The sequence below is a fragment of the Chiloscyllium punctatum genome, chromosome 34 (assembly GCF_047496795.1).
Source record: "Chiloscyllium punctatum isolate Juve2018m chromosome 34, sChiPun1.3, whole genome shotgun sequence".
NCBI classification, from domain to species: Eukaryota; Metazoa; Chordata; class Chondrichthyes; order Orectolobiformes; family Hemiscylliidae; genus Chiloscyllium; species Chiloscyllium punctatum.
Window position 1 is genome coordinate 27,184,187 of NC_092772.1, and position 10,713 is coordinate 27,194,899.

Consider the following 10,713-nt stretch of genomic DNA (forward strand, 5'->3'; position numbering starts at 1 on the left):
AAATCTCCCATTTAATCATACCCCTGTACTAATTCTCCCATTTACTCATAACACTGTACTAATTCTCCCATTTACTCATGCCCCTGTACTACTTCTCCCATTTACCCATACCCCTGTACTAATTCTCCCATTTACTGATGCCCTAGCCAGATTCTATCATTAAGCAGGAGCCTCAGCTTTGGGAAGTGTGACTAGACCACGAAACCAGAAGGGATAGAAAGCTAATCAAGTGAGAGAAACTAAAAGCATTGGAGTAGTCAGAGGGAGATCACAGGAAGTGAACCCTTTTCCTACAGCGAAGAACCTAAGACCAGGAGGCAGTGTTTCCTCCCCATGCTGGGTTTCAGGAAATATGGTCAGAGCTGAAGCTGGGTTTACAATGGGACAGGCATGATACCATTTTACTGACCATGTCGGTGTGAACAACATACAAGGGTCTGCCTCGTCACTCTCAGGAACTCACTGTTTAACTAAGAAGCTGACCCACTGGATTAATATCTGTGTGCAGTGTTAATTAGCACAGAGCCAATCAGATCAGGGAGCTCCCTTGGTGCCTTGCAGACTGCTGTGGGAGAAATGGGTTCTGGTTCCCTTCTCACAGATGCTACCTGACCTGCTGAGGTTAGATTTCAGATCCCCAGGAACAGCACGGGGTTTCCCTTTATGTATTTTCTTTCTCCTTACTCAATGGGTCATTTGTGATGCTTAAGATCCCACATGTTTTCTATTTCCCCCTTCAGCAGATCTTGTCACAGTAAAAGACCTGTGCACATGAACACCAAGGTAACTCTATCCATGTTCACATTTCACACTCTGTAGTTTGGTCGAGATGGTCTCTCTTTAGCCTTTTATACCAAACTCCATCACAGCGGGCTTCAGTCTGTTCACTTCCCTCCACAACCTTCTGCTATTTCCTGGAGACATTATTATTCGCCTGTCTGTACAAAGAATCCTGTTGGCTGGTATCATCCACAGTATCTTCTCCAAATCCAAGTTAGATGTCAAAGAAAATATTGATTGTCTTTTCTGTCTCGATAATAAATGACCGTCTGTATCATTCATATATAGAGAACAACATGATTAAAATATTCATCCTTACAGTAAAAAAACAAGTTGGATTTTAATTCTGCTGTTTGCAACTTGCAGCAATGTATGATGACTCAGCATTTTTCTGTCCGAGCACATTAATTCTCCATGGTGAGCTTGAACCATTTATTACAATAGCTTCAGTTTTTATCCAGCCTCTTTTGTAATAAGTTGTCAAACAGACTGGACGGCCTTACCTTCATTAATCTTTGATTTTATTCCATCACATTTGTTGAATTTTAACTCCACCCTGACTCTCCTTATACAGAGCCACCCTCTCCAGTTGGGTTTGTGTTATTCTGCTCCAGGTATATTCCAAGTGTAAACAGCACCGGTGGCAAACTGACCCGCCTGTTGGCATCAGGAATAGATTCTTGTTGGAGTTTTGAGACTGGTGTCATTATTTCAAACTTGTATGTTGGGGCAGTAGAATTAGCCTTTGGGTAGAGAACTGGCTCGAAGGTAGAAGACAGAGGGTGGTGGGGGAGAGTCAGAAAGATGCTATTTCACATTGGAAGGGTTTAAGTGGAATTGATGGCTCAGATTAATGTTATACAGATGTTTGTAAAACTTAGGAACTCTGACTGTTTTGAGGCTGGAGTTTATTTTATCCTTGTGTAGATTTGACATATTAACCCTCCCTCCCCACCACGACAGAAGCTGTTGGAACTGTTCAGTGTTTCCAGCGGCTTCTGTAATTATTTCACGTTCCGAACAGGAGCGGTCTCTCACTTTTCGAACAAAACAAACCCATCCTTGTGCTGCAACCAATATTTCAATAAGAAATGGGAAGCAGCAGAGGGGAAAGCTTCCGAGATGCCGAGCAATGCTGCCCGGTTCCACACTGCAATTCACAGGAGCCATCGCCAGGAAAAGCAAGGAGCAATCTGACAGACCCATTTTACCACAGAATGAAAGATTTGTTTCCTCGGTTCATTCCAGTGCGTTTCCTTATAAAAGCTATTAACAAACCACGACACTGCGATGGCCGGGAATCGAACCCAGATCAACTGCTTGGAAGGCAGCTATGCTCCCCACTACACTACCATCACCCTGCTCCCAGCTCCCTCCCCATTCCCAAACACACTTAACAAGGCCGTGATCATCACCAACTGGATTGGGGCTGAAATCCAAACAAGAAATTGCTGGGGAAGCTCAGCAGGTCTGACAGCACCAGAACTAGAAGCCTTCAGTTCTGAAGACCAATCCCTGGATCTGAAAGGTTCCCTCCCCACAGATGCTGCCAGACCTGCTGAGTTTCTCCAGCAATTTCCGTGCTTTGTCTCAGATCTGCAGCATCTGCAGTTCATTGTTGGAAACAAAGCAAACGTTGAGCCACCGAAGGGGATATTGGGTCAGGTGATAGTCTCCCTCATCCATAGAGGCAGATGGGAAGGAGCATGGAATCATAGAATCCCTACAGTGTGGAAACCGGCCATTCGGCCCATCATGTAACCCACCAAGACTCACCCCCGCTACCCTATCCCTGTAAGCCTGCATTTTCCATGGGTAATCCACGTAACTACACATCCCTGGATACTCTGGACAATTTAGCATGGCCAACCCACTATAACCTGCACATCATTGGACTGTGGGAGGAAACCCACGCACCCAGAAGGATCCCACGCAGACCCCGGGAAAATGTGCAAACCCCACACAGACAGTCTTCATTCAGACAGGGATCTGGGGAATTGGAGAGGTTTAGAGAGGGAGTCCAGACGGTTAGACTGGAATGTGAATGATGGGCCGAACAGCCTGATCTCAGTGCTGTATAAACTCTACAGTAACATGCCTCCCTACATGCAGCATTCATCACAGTTTGTATTGTGTTTTAATCCGTCCTGATATTGACCTTATTCTGAATGAAATGGATGGAGAGGGGTTGTTTGTGCATTCAGTCAGATCTGTGTATTGGTGGGTCAGGAGCATCATACTCAATAACAACAGGGGGAGGGCGGATTGAATTCCTGCCCCTTACAGATCCCATTGCAACATGTCATTTCCTCAAGGATTTCATTTGACTTAAGATGTTTTATTTTTAATATCATCACAATATATAGATGGCCTTTTGTGCATGTTATAAATTTGGACCGAGCGATCCCTCTTTTCTCTGTGAACACACGGATTATCAAGGAGTCGGATTGGGGAATGTATCCTCTCACAGAAACAGGAACAGGGAGATGTCATTCCCTCTGAAATAAACACAGGCCATGCTGAGAAATCTGATAAGGTCAGGCAGCATCTATAGGGAGAAGGGAAAGGTTAACCCGTGTGTTATGAGGGTGGGGGGATTCAGCCGAGCGGAAGGAAGTTAGAAAAGTAATGATTCCTGAGGAATTGGAATGGGGGTAACACTGAAGAAAGAATGAGATGGTTTGTAATAGGGTGGGGGCTGCAGAGATTTAATGATAAACGGTTTCATGGAAACAAATCCAAAGGGATTGGGAATAAGTTCATTAAACATCTAAGAGCTCAGGAAATGTGAGCAGGAGGAGACTATACAGCCTGTTTAAACTGTTCAGTCTGTTCTGGCAGTCAATCCAATCAGAGCTGGTTTGAGATTTCAAATCCAGTTTCCTATCCACTCCCCATATCCCGTGACTCCCTGAGACCCCGGCAATCTGTCTATTCCAATCTGAAATGTACTCGGTGAGGGAGCATCCACAATCCTCAGGGAGAGAGAATGTTAAAGACTCAGAGGCCTTAGAGTGAAGCGCTGTCTCCTCATCTCAGTCCCAAATAACCTGCCCCTTGCCCTGAGAGGGTGACAATCAAACCCGAATGAACTGCGGATGCTGTAACATTAACGGTGATTTCTCTGCACAGATGCTGCCTGACCTGCTGAGCTTTTCCAGCAACTCCTGAGACTGTGTTATCGTGTTTCAGATTCCCAGACCCACAGGATTAATTTCTCAGCATCTCCTCTCTCAAGCCTCTTCACAATCTGAGACATTCCAATGAAACCACCTTTTAATTTTCTAGAATATCGACCCAATTTATTCAGATATTCAGCACTGGAGCACACGGGTCCCAAATACTGAGCTTTATTTTGTGATTCATTCATGTCTTTGGGTCATTGCCGCTGGGTCCCCACGGATTGCTCAGATATAATTACTCTGGTGAAGGTGATGGTGAGTTATTGCCTTGAACTGCTGCCATTTATTTGGTTCAGATAAACCCACAATGATGTAAGGGAGGGAGTTCCAGGATTTCCAACCAATGGCACTTGTGGGACTGAGATGTTTTTCCAAGCCAGGGTGGGGAGTGTCTTGATGTGGAATTGTCACCTGGTGGTGTTCCCGTGTATCTGCTGTGTTCAGCATTCCACATGATAGTGCCGTGGGTCTGGAAGCTGCTCTGGAAGGAACCTTGGGGAATTTCTCCAGTCCATCTTGTCTATGGTCCACACTGCTGTTACTGAGTGTCGGTGGTGGAGACAGGGGATGTTTGTAGCTGTGGGGCTGAACAAGCTGCACTGCAAGTTGATTCCACCTAATTCTGGAGAACACAACTCCCCTCCATCACCATCAATCCATTTCCCAGACGGACACCCAGTGATTACACGGATCTGTTAATTGTCCAAATGACCATGAGATTGTAACCAGATTCCCCTCTTCCCTGACAATGGTCTGAGGGCCATCCCGTGACTGTGACACTTTCTCCTGGACATTCCATCTGTAAAAGCTGGGAATGAGCTGATGGGACCCAGACTGTGTTACAGATGGTTACATTCAGGGGGGACTCTCACTCACTGCACACCGATTCTGTCTGTCTTTGTGTACGTGTCTCTCTGAATGTGTGTGCACTTTATCGTGTGTGTTTCTGTCTCTGTGTTTCCGTCTGTGTTACCCCATCTATCTCTGTATGGCGACCAGTGTCTGTGTGAGTATGTGTGTGTCTCATTGTGTGTATTAGTGAGTGTCTCCATTTTTCTCTATCTCTGTGTCTGTATCTCTGTGCAGCGGACTCCCTGTTATGGGAACTGTATGTATTAAAGTGGGGCTTAAACTCGCCTCTATCTTTGTCTCTGTCTATTTCTCTTATGTTTAAAGTGACACAATGCTTTTGGTCATGATGATGCGTGTTTGTGTGAATGTGTTTGTATGTTTCGTGTCTGTGTGTGTGTGTGACAGATGTCAATACATACAGATACTCAGAGACAGACACACAGAGACGTGCAGAGAAACGTACAGCAGCACACAGAGAGACACACATTCAGATACAATCACACAGGCATACACACACACAAACACACAGATATTGATGGAGACAGCAAAAGTGAAGACACTGACAGAATTCCTTGTTCCTAAAACTAAATGAGAAACTAATAGATTTTTTTGGGGAATATTTGACTTTACTCGAAAGTTTCCCATGATTTTAGCTGGATGGCTGTGCCTTTAACAGATTTGTGATGGAAATAAGAAAAAGTGACCTAGTTATCAGAGAGCGAGGTTACCTTTGAAAGGTGAAAGCAGTTTGAATCAATGAACCACTTTTGGCCATCTCTGAGTGTTCCAGTCTTATCAAAATGGCCGCTGATGCTGGTGAACTGGGGCGAAGTTCTGTCTTGTTCCAGGATGACGAGTTAGGAATTGTGAAAACTTGAGGATGGTGCTATTAGAAACAATACCAGTCATTGGGAAAAATCCTCTCCCATAGGAAAGGGGGCTTTGGGATTACTGTTGGCTCTTCAGCACTTTGAAGTCTATCGAACAAAGAACAATGACATACTAAATGACACTGATTGTAATCCACTGGCCTTCCTTACAAAGGATCAAATAAACAATGCAGGACTGTTCCGATCGAATATGTTGTTGTCACCATTTTATAGAAACGTCCTACACATTACTGGGTAACTTAATGGGAATTCAGATGGATTGTCCCAAGAGGCAGATGCTGGAATATGTAAAAGATTTAAAAATTGTTATGATTGCATAACATTGTAAGAAGGGAGAAAGAATAGATAGATTGCAGGTTTTTCTGCTTAAACAAAGGAGCTGGAGCATCGCCCCTGCTTCACTCCTGTATTACGGAAAATAAAGGAACAGGAGCTGCGTCTCTGTTTCCTCCGATATAATAGAAAATAAAGGAGCTGGAGTAGCGTCTCTGCTTCCTCCTGTATTATAGAAAATAAAGGAGCTGGAGCAGCGTCACTGCTTCCTCCTCTATTATAGAAAATAAAGGAGCTGGAGAAGCGTCACTGCTTCCTCCTGATTATAGAAAATAAAGGAGCTGGAGCAGCGTCACTGCTTCCTCCTGATTATAGAAAATAAAGGAGCTGGAGCAGCGTCACTGCTTCCTCCGATATAATAGAAAATAAAGGAGCTGGAGCAGCGTCTCTGCTTCCTCCTGTATTATAGAAAATAAAGGAGCTGGAGCAGCGTCACTGCTTCCTCCTGATTATAGAAAATAAAGGAGCTGGAGCAGCGTCACTGCTTCCTCCTGTATTATAGAAAATAAAGGAGCTGGAGCAGTGTCACTGCTTCCTCCAGTATTATAGAAAATAAAGGAGCTGGAGCAGCGTCTCTGCTTCCTCCTGTATTATAGAAAATAAAGGAGCTGGAGCAGTGTCACTGCTTCCTCCTGTATTATAGAAAATAAAGGAGCTGGAGCATCGTCTCTGCTTCTTCCTGTATTATAAAAAATAAAGGAGCTGGAGCAGCGTCTCTGCTTCCTCCTGTATTATAGAAAATAAAGGAGCTGGAGCAGCGTCACTGCTTCCTCCTGTATTATAGAAAATAAAGGAGCTGGAGCAGCGTCACTGCTTCCCCCTGTATTATAGAAAATAAAGGAGCTGGAGCAGATTCTCTTCTCCTCCTGTATCATAAAAAATAAAGGAGGTGGAGCAGCGTCACTGCTTCCTCCTGTATTATAGAAAATAAAGGAGCTGGAGCAGCGTCTCTACTTCCTCCTGTATGATAGAAAATATGTTGGCAATCTCACCAATGTTCTGATGGAATGGCAATCTGCACTGATTCTCCCATTTAGTGTTTCCACCAAATCTCCCTTTTACTCATATCCCTGTATTAATTCCTCCATTTACTGATTCCCGACCCCGATTCTACCATTTAAGGGTGCGCTACTCTAATTCTCCCATTTCCTGGTGCCATACACCCGTTCTCTAATTGAGCTCCACTGTGCACCAGGTCTTCCATTCAGTATTTCCCTGCAACAATTCTCCCATTTCGTCGTCTGCTGACAGAATTCTCTAATCTTGGAGATCCCTGCATCAAATCTCCAAAATACCGATCCCACACATATCTTCCCTTTAGTGGTGAACTGCATCAACTCCCCCATTTTGTGGTGCACTGTATTGAATCTCGACCATTAATACTTTGCAACATTTGTCCTATTTACTGATTCACTGCCCGGGGTCTCCCAGTTGCTCCAATTCTCGAAGTTATCAGCACCCTCCACCAGGTCTCTCATTTACTGATACCCCACACCAATTCTCCAATTCAGTGTTGCTCAGCACCATTTCCCCCAATTACTGATGTCCTGAACAAGTTGCCTCAGTGTTCCCACTCAGTGCCGCCTTAAATCAATCCTTATACTGACTGATGCTCTCGCCCAATTTAGGGGTGCCCTACTCTAAATCTCCCAAAAGGTATTGTCCTGCCCCAATTCTCCCATGTAGTTGCAACACAGCATAACTCACCCACTGAGCACTGAACTGCACTAATTCACCCATTACTTAATGTCCTGTTGAAAATTCTCACATTTCTATCAGCCATTGCGAAATTTACCCATTTAGCATTTTATTGCAATGTTTCTCCAATTTAGTGTAGAGCTTACAGAATTCTTAAATTTGAGCGTGGCTGGGTTGGACTGAGGGATCTGTTTCCGGTACATCGCTAAGTCTGTATTTAGTGCTCCACTTCCCTGCACCAATTCTCCCATTTCCCAATCCTGCACTAATTCGGGAATTTCACCAACTCTCACATTGAGGTTATCCTGCCCCAGTCCTCCCACTTAGAATTTAACGGCACCTGCATGAATTCTCCAATTATTGTTGCTCTGCATCAATTCCTTCCATTTAGTTGTTCCCTGATACACATTTCCAACGTACGGTGCTCTGCTGATTGTATTTGTTCATTTAGTGATGCACTGACCTGACTCTCCAATTTACCGATGCTTGCAACATTTCTTTTTATTGATTCCCTGGCCCCTCTTCCCCAATTGAGACATGCTCTGCTCCAATTTTCTAATATACAGACACTCCCACCAATTTTCCAATGTAATGGCACTGTGCACAGAATCTCCCATTTATTGAAACCCTCCAAATCTCGAATTAACTTATACCCCTGTACTCCCTCTTCTCCTTACTGATGCCCGACCCCGATTTTACCATTTAAGGGTGCGCTACCCTAATTCTCCCATTTCCTGTTGCCATACACCCATTCTCTAATTGAGCTCCACTGTGCACCAGGTCTTCCATTCAGTCTTTCTCTGCAACAATTCTCCCATTTAGTAGACCGCTGACAGAATTCTCTAATCTTGGCAATCCCTGCATCATATCTCCAAATTCCCCAAACAGCAAGTATCCCCCCTTTCGTGGTGAACTGCACCAACTTTTCATTTCGTGGTGCACTGTATTGAATCTCGATCACGAATCCTTTGCAACATTTGTCCTATTTACTGATTCACTGCCCGTGTTCTCCCAGTTGCTCCAATTCTCGAAGTTATCAGCACCCTTCACCAGGTCTTTCATTTGCTGATACCCCACGCCAATTCTCCAATTCAGTGTTGCTTAGCACCATTTCGCCCAATTACTGATGTCCTGAACAGGTTCTCCACTCAGTTTTGCCTGACACCAATCCTCATACTGACTGATGCTCTCGCCCAATTTAGGGGTGCCCTACTCTAAATCTCCCTGCCCCAATTCTCCAATTTAGTGCAACACAGCATAACGCACCCATTTAGTGCTGAACGACACTAATTCACCCATTATCTGATGTCCTGTTGCAAATTGTCACATTTTGATCAGCTCTTTCCCAATTTTTCCATTTACTAGTTCCTTGCAATGATTCTCCAATTTAGTGGAGAGCTGCCAGAATTCTTAAATTTAGGCGTGGGCAAGTTGGATCGAAGGGTCTGTTTCCGTGCTGTACATCTCTAAGACTGTAATTAGTGCTCCGCTTCCCGGCACCAATTCTCCCATTTCCCAATCCTGCACAAATCAGGGAATTTCACCAACTCACCCATTGAGGTTATCCTGCCCCAGTCCTCCCACTTAGAATGCAATGACACTGACATGAATTCTCCAATTATTGTTGCCCTGCATCAATTCCTTCCATTTAGTTGTTCCCTGATACACTTCTTCCACGTACGGATGCCCTGGTGAATTGTTTTCATTTAGTGATGCACTGAACTGAATCTCCAATTTACCAAACCTTGCAACATTTCTTCTTTTTATTGATTCCCTGGGCCCTATTCCCCAATTTGGACATGCTCTGCTCCGATTTTCCAATATATTGGCATTCACATCAGTTTTCCAATGTAATGGCTCTATGCACCGAATCTGCCATTTAATGATTCCCACCTAATCTCCCATTTACTCATACCCCTGTACTAATTCTTCCATTTACTGATGCCCGAGTCTGATTCTACCATTTAAAGGTGCCATTTATGGCGACACGGGGGCACAGTGGTTTGCACTGCTGCCTCACAGGACCAGAGACCCGGCTTCAATTCCCACATCGGGCAACTGTCAATGTAGAGTTTGCACATTCTCCCCGGGTCTGCGTGGGTTTCCTCTGGTTTCTCCCACAGACCAAAGATATGCAGGTTAAGTGTATTGGCCATGCTAAATTGCCGATAGTGTTAGGTGTAGGGGAATGGGTCTGGGTGGGTTACTCTTTGGAGGGTTGGTGTGTACTTGGTGGGCCAAATGGCCTGTTTCTACACTGTAGGTAATCTAATCATACCCTCATTCTCCCAATTACTGGTGCCATACACCCATTCTGTAATTTAGCTCCACTGTTCACCAGCTCTTCCATTCAGTATTTCCCTGCTACAATTCTCCCATTTAGTAGTCCAGTGCCAGAATTCTCTATCTTGGGACCCCTACATCATATCTGCAAATTACTGATCCTACACATATCCTCCCTTTATTGATGAACTGCACTAACTCCCCCATTTTGTGGTTCACTGTATTGAATCTGGACCACTCATCCTTTGCAACATTTGTCCTATTTACTGATTCACTGCCTGTGTTCTCCCATTTACTCCAATTCTCGAAGTTATCAGCACCCTGCACCAGGTCTCTCATTTACTGATACCCCACACCAAATCTCCAATTCAGTGTTGATTAGCACCATTTCCCCCAATTACTGATGTCCTGATCAAGCTCTCCATTCAGTGTTGCCTGAAACCAATCCTCATACTGACTGATGCCCTCGCCCAATTTCGGGGTGCGCTACTCTAAATCTGCCAAAAGGTATTGTCCTGCCCCAATTCTCCCATTTAGTGCAACACAGCATACCTCACCCATTTAGTGCTGAACTGCACTAATTCACCCATTATCTGATGCCCTGTTGCAAATTCTCACACTTCAATAAGCTCTTTCGAAATTTGTTCATTTCGTATTTTCTTGCAATGATTCTCCAATTTAGTGGAGAACTGTCG

General features: G+C 44.4%; 1 non-coding gene across 1 annotated transcript; it reads right to left on the reverse strand.

The window, feature by feature from the left end:
- Positions 1-2,066: 2,066 nt before the first annotated feature.
- Positions 2,067-2,138, reverse strand: trnag-ucc (transfer RNA glycine (anticodon UCC)). Its single transcript has one exon. It is a non-coding gene; the product is annotated as a tRNA-Gly (tRNA).
- Between the last annotated feature and the right edge of the window lie 8,575 nt (positions 2,139-10,713).